A 23,683-nucleotide genomic window follows, 5' to 3' on the forward strand; every position below is an offset into this window, starting at 1 on the left:
TTTCATCCTTACTTTGTGGTGCATCTCTTTATAAGGACTGGAGTGCCCGGTCAACCTCTGCAAAACATAATGTTGGGAAATATGTTACAAACATCAGATAAATGCAGCCAGAATACTGCTTTAATTTCCAGTGATATGCCCACTTCAGTCTGTATATGATTTAGTTAAATTTACCAACAGATGTTTTTCAAGATTCTAGTGAAATGCTGGTCCTTCTGTTGAGCTAGCCCGAAGTGCTATTTATGGATACTTACATGTCCTGCATGTTTGCACATTTTTTGCAGGTCTAGGAGGAACTAATCCTTTAAAAGCCATTTGTATGACCTATTGGCTAAGTTGTTATAGAATAACTACAAACTGTGTAGGTCTGTATGTTTAAAAGCTCCAAGTGTTGGAAACTATATCATCAAACTCCAAAACTCAATGCATAAGTGAAAATATTTGCAAGAGAAAATGCATTTACAAATAATTCAAAAATATATGTGCATTTACTGTCTCTTCCTGTAAGGAACACATCTAGCAAAGAGATATGTGTGTGTGCCCTGAAATAACTCCTATCGCAATAGAAGATATTTGCACCATGTTATCAAACAGAAACAATAAAAATGAAATTCATACTCAGAACTCAAATTGGGAATAACGCGTTATCAGTCTAGCACTCAACAAAGCTATATTAAATAGTGCTCCCTATTTAACTAGTAGAAAATAACACCAATATTAAGCTGAATGGTCCGTACATCAATGTTTAAGCGTAAGACTGGTCTTTTGTGTGTGCAATCAGAAACTACTAAAAAGTCCATCAAATCCGAATGCCCCACCTTGGGCGCCAAATAATGCCTAAACTGAGTCTCTGGTGCTGCTCTACAAAGTTTGTTTACACACCCATGGATGACATAATAATACACCAGCGCTGAATGTGAATGATAAGTTTTTGTAACTCCACATAATCCTGCCCAATATATCAATGAGGTGGTATCTATGCTTTTGGGTTACTAACAGGGAGCAGTGGTAATCAAAACAATCATTCATTAATGATTTACACACTCCAGATCACTGCAAATGAACATGTATTTCAACAAACTTATTTTAAAATAGTTCTTTTAAAATTCCTTCATCTAGTTCACAAAATACTGGTAACATTACAGAAGATAATAAAAAGCAGCCACGCACATACCCAGACAACAGGGTTTATTGTTAATTTGAAATAGCTTATCGGCAATTTGAGCACAGGGCCAAGAGATAGGAGATTGTGTCTACGAGAGAACACAATCCTCTCACCAGTTTGTGGAAGCAGAATGGAATGCTTTGCAGAGCCTCGGTGAGTCTTCTTTATTTGAGATGGAATCTGGTGCTATGCCCATCTGCGTCTTCGACCTGGGTGAACTTTCTCTCCTAACAAAGTTTCTGTAGCAGAGATTGGAATTTCTGACAAGTTGAGGAATATCTGACATAGATTATGTGCATTAAGATGTGCATCCCAGACATTTTCTTATGGACATATTAGGTGAAAGGACTTCAATTCAGACTACACAACTTTGGCTATATGTCTGTATGTGTTCTTATGTGACCTGTAAAGGCACCTATCCCAGGCTGATGTCGCATTAAGGGTTTTGTTGATGTCTATATCTGAATGACTTGTCACTTCACAGATCTTGGAGAGATAGGCAGATTTGACATCTGTGTCAAAGGCAGACATGTTGATGATTCTGCATTATTTGAGGAAAAATGACAGCCTCTATTGCCAAAGATGGGAGTCTGTATGGTCTAAGATGGCAATCTCCATTATCTAGGATGGATTCTGGGCCTAAGGCAAACAAACTTGACAGGCTAGCTAAAATGGAGACTATATCTAAAATGGAACCTGACTTGACAATCAGTGAATCATTATTTGTAAAGCGTGATTTGCTACCGGTGAAGGTATCCAGACACTTGCTGTAGGTCTCATTTGAAGTGCGAAGTCTTAAGCCCCTTCCAGAAGTCGGTCAGCGAGGGTGAGTGCGGACATGGAGGGGGAGGGTGTTCCATTTGTTGGCGGTGAGAAAGGAGAAGGATCGTTATCTGGTGCTGCAGCAGCATATACGAGGGATCTGTGTGGGGGTGAGGAGTGTGGAGTGGAGGTTCCTGGGGAGATGGTGGAAGTGCAGATGAAGGTTCAAGTAGGTGGGTCCTAGGTCATGGAGGGCTTTGTAGGCATGAGGTAGGAGCTTGAAGTGGCATCTCTTCTGGACCAGGAGCCTGTGGAGGTCTTTCAGGTGCTGGGTTATGTAGGTTCTCTTGGGCAGGTTAAGGATCAGTTTGGCAGCTGCATTCTGGATCGTCTGGAGTCTTTCCATGAGTTTGGTGGTGTTGCTTGGATAGAGTGCGTTGCCATACTTCAGTCTGCTGGGGATGAGCCACTTGAAAAATTTGCGGAGTGTGTGAAAGCATGCTGAGGAGACTGCGCTGACCTGACGTTTCATGGAGAGTTTGCTGTCTAGAATGATGCTGAGGTTACGGGCGTGGTCTTTGGACGTGGGGGTGGGTCCGAGTTCCAATGGCCACCAGGAGAGGGTGATGTGTTTGCTGAAGATGAGAACTTCCATCTTGTCCATATTAAACTTTAGGCAGTTATCCTTCATCCATGCTGAAACGTTCTTCATGCAGTTGTGGAAGTTAGACATTGAGGTGGGGTCAGCAGAGAGTGATAGAACACGCTGTGTTTCGTCGGTGTAGGAAATGATGTGGATGTTGTGTGATCTGACGGTGTTTGCTAGTGGTGTCATGGAGACGTTGAAGGAGTGTTTGGATGAGCCTTGAGGAATGCCACAAATGTTGTACTTGGACTTTCTGGGTGCATCATGTGAGAATGGATGCCTTCCATCTGAGTGTGTTGTCTGTTATACCAGTCTGGCGTAGGCGATTGGTGAGTGTGTGGTGGGAGACCGTGTTGAAGGTGGGGGGCGAGGTAAGCAGTAGTGGAATATGGCTTTGAAGCCCCGCCCACTCCCCGCCCATAATTTTTAATTGGCTTGTGTCATTGTCCTTCATAAATTCTGGCTTCCGAGTCATTATTAGGGTTGTTAGTCCCTCCTTGTCTGCATTTGTCACCTCCCATGGCGACTGGCCCTTTTACTTCTGCTGTGACACTGTATGTCTTATTTAATCTGTTAGCACTATTTTCTTTAATGAGTTTCGCCTACTGAAGGTACTATGTGCTTTCCTCGCCATGCCCAGTCTCACTTTCAATTAGCCCCGGACAATGGCGGCTGCATCTTTGATGTGAAATAGGTCTTGCATTTACAAGAGTATAAGCTATTGCCATTGTAATTGACAATTGCTTAAACTCTCGTAAATGCGAGACATATTGCATTGGAAATGCTTGTTTGATGTTAGCCATCTAGTTACAAGCGTGCATGTTGCATCTGGATGTGTTCTAGTTTACCTGCCAGTGTCACTTTAGTAAATTTTTCCATGCAGGAGAAGGGGGCAGAGGGAAGGGAATTGCCAAGGGCACTACTGGAGTGTTTGAACTTTGAAGTAGGAGGTGGCACCCTTTTGGTTCTGCCTGCCCTCTCCATGTCTCAGAAAGGCATGCGAGAGTGCGTGCAATTATCCTTGTTACAGGCAAGTTCTGCTTTAAAATCATGGAAATCAACAATAAAACGGGGCGCATTAGACCCAGCAGGTCTACCATCGAGCTCAAAACGTCAGCCCACACCCTGACCTGTTACACCTTCGTACCCTTTGGCAACTGCACTGGGGGCAAATTTATTTTTTATTTTGGTTTAAAATGCTTTATAATGGGGGCACATTTCTGATGTTCTTTTTTATATTGCATCCACCTTCCACCACCAGCTCTACACAAGGTTTTGTTCAGCTCTCTGTGAGTTGACCAAAGATGTTCGTGGTGTAGGCAGTTGGTCATGGACTCCTGTTCACTGGCTTAAAACCTATTGCTGTTTTGCTCATCATGGCAGTTCAGTGTCACTCGTAACTGCATTGAACCCATTAAAGATTTTGAAATAGAAACAGGGAGAATATAATTTCTCCATTGACTTCTATTGAAGAAGATACAATTTCAGGCTGGAGATAGGTAAAAGGAAAACAATGTTTGGCTTGAAAAATCGGGTCTATTGGCATGTCTGCATGATAAGCCATATGAAAAATTGGCAGCTATGCACATACGCAGTGAAAATATATGGAAATACCACATAGTAAAACTAAAAAACTGTCCGCTAATCTATATAAATGCTGCATTACAATGAAATGCATGCTCCTGCTGAAATAAACAGCAGCATTTGATGCTGAAGTGTATTTTCCATGCAGTGTAACTGCCTCGTTCTAGTGAGATCTTTTCCACTGCCATGCACAGATGAGTGTTGAGAGACGATGAAAAACTCGACACGAAAAAATATACTTTCAAGTTGTTGTTTGTTTCTCTTTTTTGGTTTACTGCAGTTTATTTGTCACTTCTTAAGCCGCTGTCTCTCTCTCTCTCTCGTTTAGTTTAGTCCATTCTCTCTATCAATCAGTCTCAGACCAGAAGGCATGTGATTTCCTCTTCCGGGTCAGTGGGGGCAGAGACAGCACCACCAGTGTATGCAGACACTTCCGGCCTCTTCCTCCGGCTCCAGCAGCTGTTGGGGTGAAAGGATCCTCGGTCGGTGCGGTGATCTTCACCCTCTGACCCCAGACATCACCCCGGCCTCGGATTGTCATCTTCACCGTCCCAGGCCGTGGGAGAGAGGGCTCTGAGCAGGTGTCTGCGCAGGTAGGAGTCTTCCTGTCCACCTCCCCGCTTCTGGACAACCTTAACTTTCCACTCCCCCACTTCAAGCTATGACCTCTCCCCCTCCTACCTCACTAGTGCAGCATCTCCTCCTCTCCTCTCCCCACCTCTCTTCTGCAGCCTCTCCTGTACATCCTCTCCCCTTCCCTCCTCTCCAGCCCCCCCTTCCCCACCTCTCCAGTGCAGCCTCCCCCCTTCCCCACCTCTCCAGTGCAGCCTCCCCCCTCTCTCCAGTGCAGCCTCCCCCCTCTCTCCTGTGCAGCCTCCCCCCTCTCCTGTGCAGCCTCTCCCCCTCCCACCTCTCCTGTGCAGCCTCTCCCCCTCCCACCTCTCCTGTGCAGCCTCTCCCACCTCTCCTGTTCATCCTCTCCCCTTCCCCACCTCTCAATTGCAGCCTCTCCTTCCCTCCCCTCCTGTGCATCCCCTTCCCTCCTCTCCCGTGCAGCCTCTCCCCGCCCACATCTCCTGTGCAGCCTCTCCTCTCCTCCTCTCCCCACCTCTCCTGTGCAGCCTCTCCTCACTTATGTCTAACCTTTCCTCTCCACTCCCCCAATTGACATGTACTCTCTTCCCGTCCAACCTCTTCTCTCCCTTAGATTATCATCTCGATTGTAGTGTGTACGACGTGATATTGCACGAGTTCCTCTTATTTCCACGTTGCACCTTGAACCACGTTACGTTGCAGTAGAACTTTTGCTGGGTTGACAGAAGGAATGGCCGAGTTGCATGGGTAACACCCCTACTCCTAGAAATCACATCAAGAGCCTAGGAGTTTGGTTGGATGCCAAACTTGACATGAAGATACAGGCCAAAAAGGTAGCTGGGTGCTGTTTCGGGATACTGAAAACAGCGCGGAAAATTCTGCCTCTCCTTTCGTTTAAGGCAAAAAAACTGCTTCTCCAAGCATTAATTCTGTCACGTCTGGATTATGCTAATGCCCTTTATCTGGGAGTCCCTCAATCAACAATAAGCATACTTCAGAAGGTCCAGAATTGTGCGGCAAGAATCCTCCTGCAAATTCCGCGGAGAGAATCAGCGAGAGGAGCAATTAGACAGCTGGCATTGGCTTCCTATTGCAGAGAGGATCAAATTCAAGGCCCTCTGTGTTACTCACAAAATCATGGCTGCTAAGGGCCCATTAATTCTTCGTAGGATAGTTTCTCCATACTGTCCCAAAAGGCTCCTTCGCTCCGGAAATAAACGCCTGGCCAAGGTTCCTAGAATTTTTAAGTCCAGAAGTGGAGGCCGTTGTTTTTCCTATGTTGCCTCCAGAGCTTGGAACACCCTCCCAGAATCATCCGTCTGGAAGAGCAATATCTTCCCTTTCGGAGACTCTTGAAGACGCATCTATTCCCTACTGTTTAATCAGTCTGCCCTCTGTTGATGGGTTCTTAGCGCTGGGAGGCCTTCGGGTAGCTATGCGCTCTATACATGCCTCTTTCTTTCATTTCATTTCATTTAATTCATTATTACACTGTGCTTTACACTCCATCTTACTAAGGAGGTGCCAAAAGGCGAAGAGAGAGCCAGAGGTCACCAGGCACTGGCTAGGCCCAAGAAATTGACAACCACCGGTCCTGTATGAGTGAGTCTGAGTGTGCCACCCAGAAGTGTTGAAAGCACAATCTGTCCACCTGTGACGTTAAGAAAACTAGGAAACTGCGTGGATCAGTGATTCTGTGTGATGCATTCAAGTAACAGACAAATGAGCTATGCCAGGGTTCATGAAAAGAGAACGGTATGGGGTCAAAAAGCTCGGGGTTCTGTCCCTGACCCTTTCCAGGCTCTAAGAAGGTCTATGAAAGGCACTCTTACTCTCTCCACCCTTTATCTGGGTGCCCTGGGAGGAGAAGCTGTGTAGAAAAGGGAGAAGGGGATTGAGGTAAGGGTAGTAATAAGGAGGGCCTCAGAAACAGGGGTTTGGAGGGAAGAGAGGGGACTAGCTAAGAAGTTATTACCTGCTGAGATTCCTAAACATTGAGGAAAACCGAAACCGTACAAATGCAATCGCACCTTGGAAAACAGCGAACTACACTCACAACCCAACCTCCAGCAACAACAAGCTGCAGTATTCGAGGAGATTTTCAGGCTCATACTTCTTTTAAATGTGGCCCCCTATAATGATTGATGCAAAAATGCTTTAACACAGCAACGGAGCTGACCGTTGCATCGTTTTTGACCATAGTGCCCCCGCCGCTGTCATCCTGCTTGACCTTTCCGCTGCTTTAGAGTATCTCAATTCGTCCGTCTCTGACATATGTTTAACTGTGCATTTACTTAGCAGCTTTAAACTGCCTGACTTCCTTCTTGTCCTCCAAATACCAAGCTATCTCATTCCCACCTTTTCGTTCTTCAGAAATGCCTATGCCATGTGGGTTTCCCACCATTTTTCAATATTTACTTGTCTCCTTCCTGATTTAGTTAGATTATTTGGTTTTGATCTAATCTCCTACACGGACAGCACACAAATTATTGTGTCCTCTATTGACAACTCTTCTGTCATCTAAGTCAGCTTTCAATCTTGCTTGTCTTGCATTGTGCCATGAATCGAAAACAGTTGCTTGAAACTAAATGATGGCAAGACTGAGGTCCTTCTGTACGGTAAATATTCTTCCAGCTGGTCCCCAATCTAGCGTTCTGCTGGTTTTTAGTCATGTCCCTCCCCCATGTTCTTGGCTAGAAAACGCAGAGTCGTACTTGATGTAAATCCTTCCCTGACCACTCAAGTTAATAAAGTTACAGTAAGCTACTTCTCTATCCTTAGAATGCTGCAGAAAACGTTTATCTGGGTACCTGTTTCAGTTTAGAAATCTGTTAACTACGGACCATTAACAAGACATCTAGACTACTGCAGCATCCGTTACTGTGGCATGGCAGACTACCCAATTCACAAACTCCAATTGATTCAAAACTCAGCAGCAAGACTCATTCTCAAATAACTAACTGTCATATTTCTCAATATTTGAAGGACCTTTATTGGCTCACTATAAACAGGTATTCTCCTTAGAACACTTGTGCTTTCCACACAAGGCTTGCGATCTTACGGACTCTGAATACCTTTGCAAATGACATTAAACTTTACCAACCCAAGAGATCTGTCTGTTTATCCAATCTCTATTTTGTGACAGTTTTTTTAAAGCTTTATTTGGTTTTCACAAAACAAACCTTACATCGTCGATATGTACAAACATGGTGACTAATACAGTATGCGACTTTTGTTGTCCTGATCCCTAGAAGGAGCCCTCATCAAGCGCCATACCCCATGATCACGGTTCATTAACAGATCTCCTCTCGTCCTTCTGTGGGGGTTTCTACCTGTGGGACCTGATCTGTTTGTGAACTTGCAGATGTTTGCGCTAGTAAGTAGGATTTATATGGTTGCCATATATCTAGTGGTCTTGACCTAGGTGCCTGCAATTGGGCATACATGTCACTATTTGTATTACAATAGGACATACTAAACAGCCAACACTTCAACGTTGGTGAGTGTTTGCTCCCCCTTTGTGGATATACTTCCCTCTTCGCTAACAACAACGCTAGTGCGCAGAAGCGTTGGGTGGGCTTGGGGAGGTCCTTAACATATCCAAGCAGTGCCATTAGGGGAGTGGGGGGGATGGGTATGTATACCATGCGTGTTAATTTGTCAAACACCCGTGTCCAGCACTGGGCCACCCTACTGCAGGTCCACGTCATATGTGCAAAGTCTGCCATCGGGGTGTTGCATCGAGGGCAATTGTGGGGGCGTGCAGGGTCCATGCGATGTACTCTGCCCGGTGTAACATATGACTGCTGTAAAAATTTTAAATGTAATATTTTATGTTTACGGTTGAAGTAGACCTTACGTGTTTGTTCGTAGCAGTAGTGCCAATGAGTGTCCGTAATGGGTTGCCCCAAATCCTGTTCCCATGCCTGTCACGTCTTAGTATCACAGGCCGGGAGTAGCGCAACTGCAGCCTTGTACATTCTGGACATTAAGTGTTCTCCTCCTGTATCTGTAATAAGTAAGGTCAGTGGGGGGAAATCTGGTGGTTCTATGGGATAACTGGGGATCAGCGACCTAAGGGCCTTCTGCAACCTGCCGAGTGTGAACTGGTCCATGAAAGTGGCTCCTCTAAATCGAGCGTCCTCCACCTGGGAGTAAATGTGGCCATCCGGGATATATCTCCAAATGCGACCAAATTGCACTTAGATATGGTGCGTTGCACCACCCTCGCCCAGAGTAATATGCACCCAGAGGTTCCCTGGTAATGGGAGGGACGAAGAATAAAGAAGCTGTGCCACGGTCGTCCCAGTCAGCTGCTTCCAGGCCCAGGTAGTTGTAGATAACGTCTGAAGGTCTTGCGGGTCTCTGGCTATGCCCACCAGCAGCAGAGCCGACAGGGGAAGGGGATGGGAAAGGTCAGCTCTCGGCCGAAGGTAAGGTACCCGGGATTCGGCGTGGAACCAGTGCCTTAAAAAGCTGCATTGGGCAACCAAGTAGTAGACCCGGAAATTGGGGATTCCAAACAACCCTCTCTTGTAAAGTTGTGTCAGGAAATCCCAGCTAACCCTGGGTTGTCTCCCCACCCCCCATACCAACCGTATTACTGTAAAATCTCTTATTTAGAGGTATTGATATGTTATGGAAGAGATATAAGAACTGCGGGAGAGCAACCATTTTAATCAGGGCAATTCTCCCAGCCATAGTCTGTGGTAATTTCAACCACCGCTCTATCTTGTCTTTCAATTTCTCCATAGCAGGGCCATAATTAAGCTGGATAATTTGCGTCTCATCTCTGTCGATGTGTATACCCAAGTATTTGACGGAGTCATCACACCACTTAAAAGGTTACTCCATGAGCCGGTCATTGTAGGAGTCAGTCAGGGGCAAAACCTTGGATTTGTTCCAATTAATGTGCAAGCCTGAAAGGGCGCTATAGCGGGTGACATCTCAAAGAATCGGACCTAGATTTTCATCTGGGCGCCTCACATATATGATGATGTCGTCGGCATATAATGTGATTAGGCTTTCCTGTTTTCAGTTTCTATTTTTGGTGAATTCTGGTGGTGTTTTTTCAGTGTTTTCCAGTGATTTCAAAACCTCAAAAAAACAGTGCTTTTCACTGGTTACTCATTTTCGCCCCAAAAAAAACAACTGAAACGGTGTTTTACCGGTGTTTATGGGACGCTTTGATTTTATTATTGTTTGCTTTCTTAATTGGTGCATGGAATATAGACAGTCTATGTACAGTGTATATGAGGTTAAAATACATTTTTACAAGTCAAATTTATTGTAGTACACCATACAATATTTTTTCAGTGAATCTTTGGTCATTCGCGCTCTCTCTTTCCTACCCATGTACACTTTTATTTGGGAAAAGGCCCTCTCGACATTGGCACTTGAGACTGGCAACGCCAAAACAGACAGTACACAATTTGCCAACTCTGGCCACTGACGTAGCTTTCCATGCCAGTACTGGTGCACCTCAAGGTTGACATTCTCTGGGCCAGGTTCTGCGACATATGCGTTGAACTGGGTGCATATGCCCTCCGAGTGTTAAAGCGGTCAAAAATGAAGCTGTACTTCGCAAAATCTGGAGAAAATTCCCCTTTACGGAAGGGATCTAACACTTGCGCAGAGTACCAAAGTGAGGCTTCATTGGCTTCAAACGCCATGGTTGGTGAAGGGACATTTCTATGCATCATAGCTAGCCATTTCTCATGCATTGTGAAATAAAATTTCCTGAATTGGTCCTCAACACTTCTCTGCTTACCAAGTGGCAAGCATTCTAACAGGGAACATGTTGCAGTGCCAAAGTCACTAAAAGTGTTGCCTAGCCTACTCTCGAGGAGATGTTTGACATCTACACCAATTATGCTGAACACTTGGTAGACCAGGGTGTTTTCTGACTCTAGTTTTTGGATTATGTCCACTACAGCAGTCATGTTTTCCTGTAGGAATCTAAGAATGCAGTACAATGTACTTTTTTTTACATCGCTATCAATATGCACCCGAAGATCCTCACATTTCTTGCCTTTTGCATCATCACTAAGCAAAAAATCAGTAAACGGTCGCCACATAGATAAAATTGCATTCACGGCCTCTAGGACTGAGAACCACCGACTAAATGACACAGTTGCGCAACTACAGTCAAATTTCGGGGGGGGGGGATTCTTCCAGGAAACGGCAGAATGGAGATGCAGGGGCTCTAAGAAGGGGGGAAAAACAAAAAGGTTTTTTTGCAAAACCCAAAATACTTTTCCTACGGATTACATGTTCTAACCTTTACAACAGAAAAGCTGCAACCACTATGTAATTAATTTACATGGAGATGTTATTGATAAAAACGCACGCACACAAAACACATACTATTTAGAGGCTTTACTGGCGCCTCTGTAGTTATGGTTAAATCTAACTTTGCACAGCAGAGGTGCAACTAGAGCCAAATTTCAGGGGGGGGGGTGGGTAAGAAAAAATTTCGGGGGGGGGCTGAATCTTGTAAGCCATAGTTGTAAATACCAATCTGGCGGCCTGAGGAGCAGGGCGCCGCTCCACCCACCCACACACACACTTCTCAGTGCTGCTAGAAACCTGGGGTCCCTTTTTGTTGCGCAAACTACTGAAGCATCACCCGCGGCCTTCCATGGGTTATGCAGGCTTCATCCAGAGCCCAGCCCTGGCAGCCTCACTTGGAGCTCTGATGACCACACCAGAGGCCCGCACTGATGCTACGTCATAGGTTTCCCATCTGCAGGGTACAATAACATACATGCCAGCATTTCAGAAAAGCAAAGTGGGAGATTTAAAAAAAAAAAAAATACTCGGGAGAATGGGGCCTTCAGTCGGGTTTCTGTCATGGATGGACTTTGGAAGTGTGCTGCTGCAGGATCGGACATTTGAAAGCAACTGCACGTGTTTTTTATCGCCTTTCAGAAGCATGGAGCGCAATGGCAGGCAGAGAAAGAGAGGGATGCAAGAGTTTGAACTGGCCTGGCAGGTTACGGTCAGTGCATACACCCCCCCCCCCTCCCCCGTCAGCCCGGGCTGAATTAGCTTCGGGCACACACACAGCCGCCGCCCCCCCCGCCCCCGCTCCCAGTACTTCACAGACCATTCGCTAGTTAATGAGGCTTAGTTGTTTTTTCACCTCTTCTAGACCTCCTGCATCGCCATTCTGACTATTGCTGGAAGAATTAGCACGTTACACTGCAGGTAGTTCCAAGCACTTCTCACTGGCACACCACGACGTCAACAGAACCTATTGCCAGTCTTTTAGTACTGAAGCGATTCATTTGTTGTTGCAGATAGAAGTCTGGCTGTAGAGTGGAAAGCGGCTTTAATGGGTATTATATAAGATGTAGGTATACCTCCAAGGATAGAATTGGCATAAGAGATTTCAGAGAGAAGTCCTGATTGGGCTATGAATCTGAAGTCAGGGTTGAAGAAAGGGTTTCAGTTCTTTTATTACAAACAGGGTAGCTCGGGCTATAGACGCTGTTTATTTTCACCACGGTCGCTCGTGAAAAGATGTAAGTTGAGCAAAATTCCGAAAGGTTTCACCTTACAGGCTATGATAGGAAACCAACTCTCATAAGTTAGTCCAGAAAGCGCTTGTTTGTTTGTTCTGGAATCTTGCTAACATTTGGAGGTAGCCTGTTTTATCTGGATTTTATATGAGTATATTGTTGAACATCCACTTTTGAATCTTCTGCAGATTAACGAAAACATCTTGGACAGCAGAGCGTGTTTGGGGGAGGCTGGTGCCTCACACGCCCCCTCTCTCTGCCCGTGCCCCTCCTCCCACACTCCAGGCGCTTCTGCTCCGCCGCATGGAGGGACCCCTGCCCCGGAGGCGGGCACCGTTGGTGGGAGTGACCGCCGCACCTCATGCATTCCTCCAGACCCTGAGGGCAGCAGGGACCTCTGCAGGTAGGCGCTCCGCGCATGAACCTCTATCGGATCTGTCCCCGTCCGTCCTTCCATCTGCACACCCTTCATCCAAAGTCTGTCAGTCCGTCCACACATTCGGTGGGGGGGGGGGGGGGGGGGGGGGGCTTAAGAGCTGCAGGGGCTCTTAAGGGGTGAAATAACAGCGAGGCCTCATTAACTTGCAAATGGTCTTTTAAAGACCTGTGGAGTGCCCGGGTGCGGCTGTATGTGCGACGGGGGGGCCTTTGAGTCCAATGGGTGGTGCGCGCCTGGCACAAGCCCACCTTCCGGTAGTGTTTAACAAGGGCTCATTTTAATCTAAATGAACAGAAAGCGTTTTTTTCCTCATTGATATACGTGGTTACAATTGGGGAGATTCTCGCGAAATTGCAATAGAATGGCAACATTTGCTCCCTAGCTCCATCAAGTGGCCAAGTGGTGCAACAGCAATGAAAATCAGTGACACTCGGTTTAAACCGAGTGCGCTGATTTTCATCCGGTAGGGTAGTATCGTTTAGATTCGGTTTAAACCGAATTCCGGACAGCCTAAATGTGATCAATAAAGGACCAGTTTTGAATTTTAGTCCCCTTTGGGAGTGATTATCTTGTATGTTGCGTACGAGTGGGTCCATTGCTATTTAAATAGTAGCGGGTAAAGGGGACACCCCTGACGGGTCCCTCTCGATGGGGTAAAGGAGGCTGTTAGTGACCCATTCAGTCTCACACAGGCCAACGGGCGTGTGTAAAGCAGAGATATCATCAATATGAACCTGGGGGCATCCCTAACCGGATCAGAGTGGCAGGGAGGAAAGGCCACTCCAATGTGTCAAAGACCTTTTCTGCGTCCAGTAGGACTGCCGCGGCTGGGAGCAAGGGGTTCATCCTATGGAGTGTTGCAAATAGGGTCCGCAGATTCAATGGAGTGGATCTACGTGGGATGAAGCCCGCCTGGATATCATTTGATCAACTATCAGAGAAAGTCTAGTAGCTAGCATTTTGGCTAGAATTTTCTAATCAAAATTCAGTAACGAAAGGGGCCTGTAAGAGCCGCATTATAATGGGCCCTTCCCTTCCTTAGGGAGAAGCATGATCACTGCTTCCCGCATTGTCTGTGGGAAAACGCCTGTCTCAATCGCTTCCTAATATACATCGATGAGATGTGGGGCAATTTCTTTCTTAAATGCTTTATAAAAACATTTCGAGAACCCATCTAAACCTGGCGCTTTCGAGACGTTCGTGTCCTCTATTGCTTGGACTACGTCGTCTACTGTAAAGGGCTCAGCCAGAAACTCCCTATGTGAGTCTTCTAGCCAGACCATAGCCACCTCGTCCAGGTAGGCAGTACTGGCTGCTGTGTCCGGGGAGACTTTGGTGGTGTAGGGGTCCTTGTAATATGACAATACCCTAGCTTTGATGCCCTCACAGTCTGAGATAGGTACCCCATCGTCTCCTAAGAGACCTGTAATGTATGTCGGTCCCTGGTTAGGCTGAATAAGCCTGGCCAATGTGCGCCCTGGACGCACACCCTCCCCATATCTCCTGCCTGTCGCATATTTCCCCAGGAAATGGGTTTCTCGCTCTGCTGCTTCGTGGAATTCAGCTTGTAGCATGGCCCTGCACCTCAGACCAGAAGCAGTCTGTGCTGTCACTTGGTCTGCGTCCGCTGCCTCCAGCTGTGTTTCGAGCCTGGACAACGTGCGTCTTAAATCCTTGAGCATCCCAGCGCCTTTGGAGATGCAGACCCCTTGTGCATATGCATTAAACGCCTCCCATAGCGTGGCCTTGGACATCACCGTGCCTGTGTTGGTCTCAAAATATTCCTCTATCACTAAACTTACTCCGCTTCGAAGACCGGGTCTCGAAGGGCCATTTCAGGGAACCTCCACTGGCGTGCCATCCCACTCGCTCCCAGGACCTGTAGCCCAAGCATAACGGGGGCATGATTTGATAGGGTGTGTGGCAAATGTGTGATCTCACCTAGCCATGTAGTTGCACTAGGGGACAATAACCAATAGGGTCCAAGTATAGCGAGGAACGGAATAGTGTGTGTATATGCAGGTGTATCTTGATGGATGTGGCGCCATGCGTCTGATAACTGACATATGACCATCAAACTAGCTAGTGTATGCCTGGCCCTTGGTTTCGTATCTGATGTTGTGGCTGTACTATCCACTCTGGGATTGAGCAGAATATTTAAGTCTCCCCCTAAGCAAATATGATCCGCCCCCATCTTGTCCAAGTGGGAGTGGATCTCTACAAAGACGTCCGGGTCATCCACATTGGGTGAATAAACATTAAACATTAACCATTAGTATTGTGTTCCCCAGGAGCCACCGTTTACTATCAAATATCGGCCCGCCTGATCATTATACACTTCAACTGTTTTGAAGGTTAGGCGCTTATGTATTAAGATCGAGACTCCCCTCGCATAGGAGCTATAACCTGTGAAATAACGATTAGAGCCCCAACTGGCGGCAAAGTCCAGGGACGCATGTGGGGCTAGGTGTGTCTCTTGTAGAAACGCTATATCCACCTGGTGGTGCTGTAATAGTGCAGTACTTGCTTGCTTGTGTCGTTGAGCCCTCGTACATTCCAGGACATAATGTGGATATTTCCAGCAACGCTGGTGTCGACTACCATGAGACAACTGCAAGATTAATCTACTTTGTGAACCGGTATTGAGATTGTGCAATATGAGCTTGTGCCTGGGAAAAGAAAGCAAACCTGAACAAATCATCCCCCTAGACTACCCCCACCCACCACCCGTCCCCTCGCCATTGCCACAGGGGAAATCCCAAACCCCTTGTAACCCCATGAACATCCCTTGTTAACTATACTAAGACTTATTAACCAAAGAAAGGTGCCTAAGCACCAGGGGCTGGCAATGCTACACCTTGTCCCTGGTTGACAGGTGTGAAATAACGTTCCATGGCCTCCTGGGTGGTGCAACCCCTCCTATGTCGCAATCAACGATGAACTGGTTGCCTACTATTATCTGTGTACTCCTCCAGGCCAGGATATGCGCCCTATTGCCTCCTCCTCACCAATGAGTAATTGCAGGAATTAATTTTCCTTTGTGCTAGCTCTGATGCTGGACTGGAGCTGACCTCGGTTATTACATTGCGTACATGCCCAGTATGTCAAAAGAGAAAAAGGGGGTAAAGGAGCGTCCCGCTGAGTGCAACCCGGCCCTGCTTCAAAGCAGGCCTTTCAATCTTCCGGCTCGTCTCCCTGTACTCCTTTGCCCTTCCCTGACGCTTTGTACAGGGCCTCTCGTGCATCCTACCGCCGTCTTACTTGTTTTCGTGGTTGTCGTCTCATCGAGCCAGGTTGAGATCTGTGCAGCTATGGGCCGTTGCCGTTCTGGCCGCCAGGGGTCTCAATTTAGAAAACTCCCGGTCTTCTATACGTGCCGATGGCGTGACAAAACTCAAGCCCCCGGCTGCTTCTCTCACTCAGGGCCTACCCCCCTCCATCTGCATGTCCGCGGTTGCTGGGATCATGAGCTAGTTCTTAAACCGACCGCTGCGTGGACAATTGTGTCGAGGGTGCCTTTGCCTTTTCTCCGCAGGTCATAACTTGCTGTGGCAGCTCGCGGAGCCGATTTTTCCGGGGAGCTCGGCAAACTCATTCTGAAATTACTGTCATATTTCTCAACATTTGAAGGACCTTTCTTGGCTCACTATAACCATCATCTCATACCTCTCCGGCAGAACACAGAGAGTACGCCTCCCTCCGTTCCGCTCTGAGGCCACCGAAGTCATCTGCGGCGTCCCGCAAGGATCGTCGCTCAGCCCTACTCTCTTCAATATCTACATGAAACCCCTCGCTGCCATCGCACGCCAACACAACCTCAGCATCATTTCCTACGCCGATGACACCCAGCTGATTCTCTCCCTCACCAGAGACCCCGACACCGCCAAAGCCGACCTACACGAAGGGATGAAAGATGTCGCCGAATGGATGAACATCAGCCGCCTGAAGTTGAACACGGACAAGACAGAAGTCCTCATCCTGGGACCGTCGCCCTCCGCATGGGACAACTCCTGGTGGCCCCCGGCCCTGGGCACCGCACCCAAGCCAACGGACCACGCACGCAACTTGGGCGTTATCCTGGACTCCTCCCTATCGATGACCAGACAAGTCAACGCCGTCTCCTCATCTTGCTTCCACAACCTCCGCATGCTCCGCAAGATCTTCAGATGGATCCCGACCGAGACCAGGAAGACTGTCACCCAGGCCCTCGTCACCAGCAGACTAGACTACGGAAACACCCTCTACGCCGGTACAACAGCCAAGCTTCAGAAAAGACTTCAGCGTATCCAGAACGCCTCCGCCCGTCTCATCCTGGACGCCCCCCGACGCAGCCACATCTCGAGCCACCTGAGAGACCTGCACTGGCTCCCTGTCAACAAGAGGATCACGTTCAGACTCCTCACCCACGCACACAAATCCCTCCACGACCTGGGCCCAAGGTACCTCAACGACCGCCTGACCTTCTACACGCCCACCCGACAGCTACGATCCGCGAACCTCGCCCTCGCCGTCGTCCCTCGCATCCAGAGAGCCACCGCCGGAGGAAGATCCTTCTCCTACCTGGCGGCTAAGACATGGAACTCCCTGCCCGTCCACCTGCGGCTGACCCAGGACCACCTCGCCTCAAACAGCTCAAGACCAGGCGGTTCGAGCAGTAGCAGACCCCCTCCCCCAAGCGCCTTGAGACCCTTCCGGGTGAGTAGTGCGCGATATAAATTCCATGATTGATTGATTGAACCAGTTGTTCTCTTTTCAACATTATGTGCTTTCCACACAAGTCTTTCCATCTTACTGACTCTGAATACCTTAGCAAATGACTTAAACTTTACCAACCCTAGTGATCTGTCTGTTCATTCGATCTCTCGCTTGTGACCGTTCATTGGATCGGTCGCTGTATTTGGCAGCAATTTTTTTTATTGCTGCAAAGAATTGGAATCTCCTGACCTCATCTTTTCGATTCTTTACCAATGTTTGTTAAACAATAAACATATTAAAACTTGTTTTGCACAACAGCATCCATTACTTATGTTTCCGAGTCTTACCCTTTTTAGCAGTATCTTCTCTAGCACCGGGACACACTTTCTACGTAATTTGATTGAGCTCTATAAAATCTATAGGTAAATTAATAAATCTTATATTTTGACTTTAAAGGTGGAATGTCTGCAAACAATGATGATCTACATGCATGCAATAAAAATGAGCCATTTATCCTTTAAGTGATGTCTCTAACGCTGCGTCTTGAACCGTACTTTTGCGGTGTAAAGGCAAAAATAATTCAGTTTATGGCATGTCACTCTCATAAGATGACTTGCACCATCAATATTAAAATATTACATGCAAAAAATAAAAACTGAAAGTTTCACACGGTTGTACTATTTAGAAAGGCTGTTCTTTCTTTCATAGCACTATCATTTTTTAAAACCTTCTTCACATTTTGGTGGTACAGTGGTAAACAATTCAGTATCGGGGTAGTATGTGTCATATTGCTAAGGTAAATCACGTCTGAGAGGCAAAATGTAAAGACGCGAATTAACATTAAAATACAGAATATCAATCAATTCTTGAGGATTCAGAAGACGCTAGGTCTTCAAATGACCAATCTGCAAGAACCAGGTATTACCATTCTGTAAATGACTGTCGGCATAATCTGATTCTTCCCACTGTTGGTGAATAAGAGAATTAAGTGTCCTGTCACTATCTATGTTATTCCTGTGACTTGGAATAAAACTTCCCTGCAGAAGATTTTGAAAAAACTGCAGGCTAAAAAAACATTAGTTATTCTACCACATACAGTACAAACCCTCTAACATACCTGTAAAACCCCAAATATTGTCTTTAGTTGTGCAGGATTCGGGTATCTTCAGATCGGATCTCACATTTATTGTCCTTGTACTGGGAACTCATTGAGATGGAACCCTTTCCACCCTCAACTTCAAAGATATCATTGTTTCCAACTGCAGGAGTTGTTCCCTTGGGTAGGCAAATTCTGACTGAGACTCTAAACGTGCTGCTGGTGCTCCAGAAAGCTAAGGCTGAGGGATAGGAGAAGGACAGGGAGTTTGCGAGGGAGCCATTGAGATTAGCACACTAGGAATAAGAGGAAAGGAGATTGAAGAGACGGGGTAAATGGGCCAGATGAGAAAGAAGAAGGGAAAGAGAAAATGAATTGGAGAGAGACAGGATAGCCTTAGAGAATAAAGAGCTCCAGTTGGCAACAGGGACCATTACATGTGGGATAGGTGATTCTTAGTCCACCTCTGCAGGAGTGCCTTCCAAGGGTCCAAAAGAGCGTGTGCACATGTATGTAGAAGGCCAGGAATTTTTGGAATAGTTTGTGTGTTTTGAGATCACTTGTTGAGTGCAGGCTTTGAGTGATGTGTCTAGGGGAGATACTTGAACGAGTAACTTGCCCATAGAGCAAGTGACACTCATGGGGCTATTGCATGGATCTAATCAAATGAATTGCAAGTGGATGAAAGAATTTCTAATTAGACAGTTTGGTCAGAAGCCAACTCAGTATCTCAAAGGTTCAAAGAAAACTGAAGGTGTTGCGTTTGAAACTTAGATATGTGCTGCTTGTTTAGAATGAGTTGATGGTGATAAAGCAACTAATGTGAGAGTGCGCTTTCTCTTTTCGGCTGGAGCAGCATAGGTCTAAGTAACTAATAAAGGCAGAGGAACTCTCTATAGATTCCAAACCAGAGGGTAAAGGACACAATAATTTACAAGGGTCCAAGGGAAGACGCAGACAAAAATGCAAATAGGTTTCTAGTCGGGTACAAAGGCATAAAGTAGTCCAAGGAAGTTTCCTCAAGCCCGAAGTGATTACGTGCTGTAGGTGTCGCAAGGAGGGGCACTACCCTATCACAGAACGAAGCCAGTAGCCAACCATACTGTAAAGGGATCCTCTCGTTCTGTCTCAGCAATTACTTTGTGAGTTGCATTAACACTTTTCAAAACCAAGTACCACTTTTTTGTTGGGCAATCATGGGCTTGAGAAACTGGTGCTGTGATTTCAGGAATTGAAGCTTTTTTCATTGCCAAAGATGGAAGTGCTGATTGTCCCAGAGGCTGTAATTGCCGAAGATACACCTCCAAGGATGACTCCGCCATGAGGATGAAACTGCCAAATCTGAAGACATGTCTGCAACTGCTGGCGGCCACTTCAATTTCAACCCACAGTCTATGTTCCAAGTCGAAGCTGTTGCCTCATTCCTTGCATAAGAACCCACTCTTCACTGCTAGTGCTATAAGGTTATCCAGCGGGTCAACTCAGGACTTACACACACAAGAAGATGAGAGGAATGCTTGCAATTTAACTAACCACTGGCAATCGCTCGGGTAGCATCCCGGCCTGAGCGATTGCCCATGGCTGAGATTAATTTAAATATTCTATCCATCACCTTGTTGTTTTTGGCGCCCGGAAAATAAATGACATCACTCATAATGTGTGCCTAATACTCTTCTGGTTTAACCCAAATGTCCTAGTAGGGTGACCGATTATAGGAGAGAAAATAGCTTACTAGCTAATACCACTAGGGGAAACTAACTGCAATCACTAGGATTGCTAGTCAGAGCATCCACCATACAAGGGGCAGAAAAGGAGCTCTGTCCCCCCCACCACTATTTAAAATGACCTAGACCATAGACATGCTATGAGGACACCACATCACTGGAGGAATCCTTGTCCCGGACCCCAAGAACACCTAGCCGCTCTAATATATGTGGGTCAGATGAGAGAAAAGGAGACCTCTCCATGCACGGCGATAGGAAGGTAGAGACCCATCAGCAATTGGTGGAAAAGATAACACCAACCTTATTTAGGAAAATGACCCTATACCCATATCACACTAGATCTTTCCGGGGGCATGATGTGTTTTACACTACCCTTATAAGCTCTTAATAAAAATGAGAGTTAACAGGCTGCAGTGAGATTGAGGATTCCGATTCATATGGACAATAGCGCCCCTCTCTGTTTCTTGCTCAGTGAAGAGCTTTATGCGAACAATATAATGTAACTGCTGAGATAACTGTTGTTTATTTGGGTCACTTAATTGGCCAAAAACTTTGGGACACATTCTTATTTTGAATGAACCAGGAGCTGCGCCAATGACGTTTTAGACACAAAATTAAAATTTTAACAATAAGGACCCTGAAGTGGTCCTCAAGCATAGCTCCCAACTCAACCCATTTTCTTAGCATAGCTCCAAACTCAACCTAGTCTCTAAGCATAGCTTCTAACACAACCTAGCCTCTAAGCATAGCTACGAACTCAACCCCACCTCTACGCATAGCTCCTAACTCAACCCAGCCTCTAAGCATAGCTCCTAACTCAACCCAGCCTCGAAGCATAGCTCCTAACTCAACCCAGCCTCTAAGCATAGCTACTAACTCATCCCCATCTCTACGCATAGCTCCTAACTCAACCCAGCCTCTAAGCATAGCTCCTAACTCAACCCAGTCTCTAGGTATATCTCCTAGCTCACGACAGAACCTGACAATAACTGACCAATCAATAAAAAGAGAAAATGCATGTTGTGATGCTGAAAATGTCTAGTTGGCATCTAAATGTGGCTGCTTTTATGGGGAAGTTGGACACAGTATATTCATGATTTTTTTGTAAAAAAATAAAAACCTATTCAACTAATGGCAGGTACTCAAGGTTAAGAGAAGAGTGATATAAATAAGCTTATGCCTATGTCTAAATAAGCTTATGCCTATGTCTAAATTTGGTTAATATGTCTTATTACAAATACCTTCCCTTTAAGCGGGAAGAAAAAGCAGCCAAACACCTGGATATTATTCTACCCAAAAAGTTGATAACAGAAAGCTCATCAGTATTGAAAAGAGAGATAGATTTAGATAGTGCCTTATGAACAAGAATCCTCTCGATTTCTGACCAATGATTAACAATATAAAGATGAACTTAATTCCTCAGATTTTATACATATTCAGTGCGATGTCATTATGTTTGCGATATTTGGGAACAACTACGACAATTTGCTCAAAAAATAAAATACAAAAATAATAATGTCCTGGAACACATTCAAAATCACTAGAAGACTGTGTGGTTTTGGTTTCCCCGGCATCCTTATTCACAACAGAGACGCATACTGTTGTGTGAGTGCTCACAACTTGGAAACTCCACATTGGGTCTCTGCAGAATTTGATTTCCTCAAAAAATTTTTTAGCTTGAGGCTTTGGTCTTGTTATCACCTGCTAGGTATTTAAAAAGCGTGCTTGTCTTGTTCTCACACGTTTTTAAATTTGGTGTAAAACCCAATGACTCTACGTAACAACTTCAGGAATAACTCGGAAATTAACTTCCAAAGTAAATGCATCACGTTGCTGTCTTGGATGCCCTGTAGAATTTAACTGACCAGTTTTCTCATAGCAATTACTTTGCTCCCTTCGGTACTGTACAACCAAACTATTCACTCACTACCTAAAAAGGAACTATCTCAGACAATGCTCAGTTATTCAGGCTTTTGAAGGGCACTAGTAACACATACAGCACCACAATATCAACATTGATTTAAATTCACTGATCCACCTACACAGCGAATGGGCAGTCAATTGTAGTTCCTACAGGCTGTATAATAATTCTCCTTTACTGCTTGACACTCTTACATTCACATTAGACAAGACTTCTAAGGTGTGTGCCCATCACCCAGTACTGTACAAGTCCACAGCAACAAGCTACCAATCACCAACTGAACAGGAATTGAATACCTGAAGAGATCTTCCACATGCTGCTGGCCAGCGGAGGATTTTAATTTAGTCAACCACTGCACATGTCACAAACCGATATGGGCTGATATTTACAAAGTCCATCCCAGCAGAGCTCTCCACCATTTCTCCCTTTAACCTATGCCTGCACAGGACCAAGAACTTTATACAAATATCTCAGAATGGGCAACCCAGTGCAGTAACCACCTATATGTTGAATGAGCAGAACAAATACCATAACGAGGTCTGCAGAGATGACCTAAAGCTACCAGCTTACTGAAAACAATAAACTGCGTGCCCATCGCTCACACTAGTTCATGAATCACACTACTAAGCGCTGTATCCTAATACACGATAACTGCAGCTCAGTGGTCCTCGCGTATGACTCAGAAAACGTCCCACACAGGATCAAAACAAAAACAGCGCACTCCCTACCACACACCTTACACTGTGTAGTGTGCTACCCATCTGGCAAGTGCTTCAGAGCCCCACATAGAAGTAGTAAGCGCTAAATAAATATTACACTCTTCAGAATCAAAACTGAACAAATGTATTAGCAGTGGTTAAATTATCTACCCTTCAGGAAAAAAAAGAGAGCGCGGACAAGAGCGCAATATAAGAAGACCTGAACATGTAACTAAGTTTGAAACAATCTGTACACAACACACGATAATTCTATAAAACACTGGCCACTTTTGCAGATCCCCAGGCTTGGAGTACAGAAATTCCACCTGCCGGAGATGCGAACGAACTCAGGCAAGTCCCGCTCTCATGTTAATCATCTGTCTCATTGCTAAAGTAGAAACAAGAAATTAGCATTGAATCTATTGATTACTTTATTCAATGATATCTTCTCTCTAGCACCAAACACATTCATGAAGCAATTGCTATTGATGACTATTAATGGTATCAGCGTGGCTGAAAAACTGGAAGAAAACTTAAAAAATCTCTTTTAATAACTGGTTCTTCATTTCAGACAACACTGAACACAACAACAAGCAAACAAAGTGTTGGCATATTTTCCAAGCTTCAGCGGCATCCTTAACTACTCCTCACTTCACTCAAGATCTCATAAATTACAACCAAATCATATTCAACACTGTAGACCTGTTGTCCCCATAGTGCCAATAGCCATCATGAATAAACTCTCTGCTACCAGGTACTTGAACGAGGAAACGTAGAGGGACCTCAAAACCAGAGAAGCCTTGCAAATGATAAAAACTCAAAGCAAGATTCATAAA

General features: G+C 45.7%; 1 protein-coding gene across 1 annotated transcript in view; it reads left to right on the top strand.

Annotated features, from left to right (window-relative positions):
* The first annotated feature begins 4,543 nt into the window (after positions 1–4,543).
* LOC146799902 (uncharacterized) overlaps positions 4,544–23,683 on the top strand; it is a 42,619-nt gene continuing 23,479 nt past the window's right edge. Inside the window, exon 1 of the mRNA XM_085620831.1 lies at positions 4,544–4,750. The gene's annotated coding sequence lies outside the window, so the exon portion shown is untranslated. The remainder of the gene's footprint in view (positions 4,751–23,683) is intronic.

This window comes from Triturus cristatus, chromosome 8 (assembly GCF_964204655.1).
Source record: "Triturus cristatus chromosome 8, aTriCri1.1, whole genome shotgun sequence".
Lineage (NCBI taxonomy): Eukaryota > Metazoa > Chordata > Amphibia > Caudata > Salamandridae > Triturus > Triturus cristatus.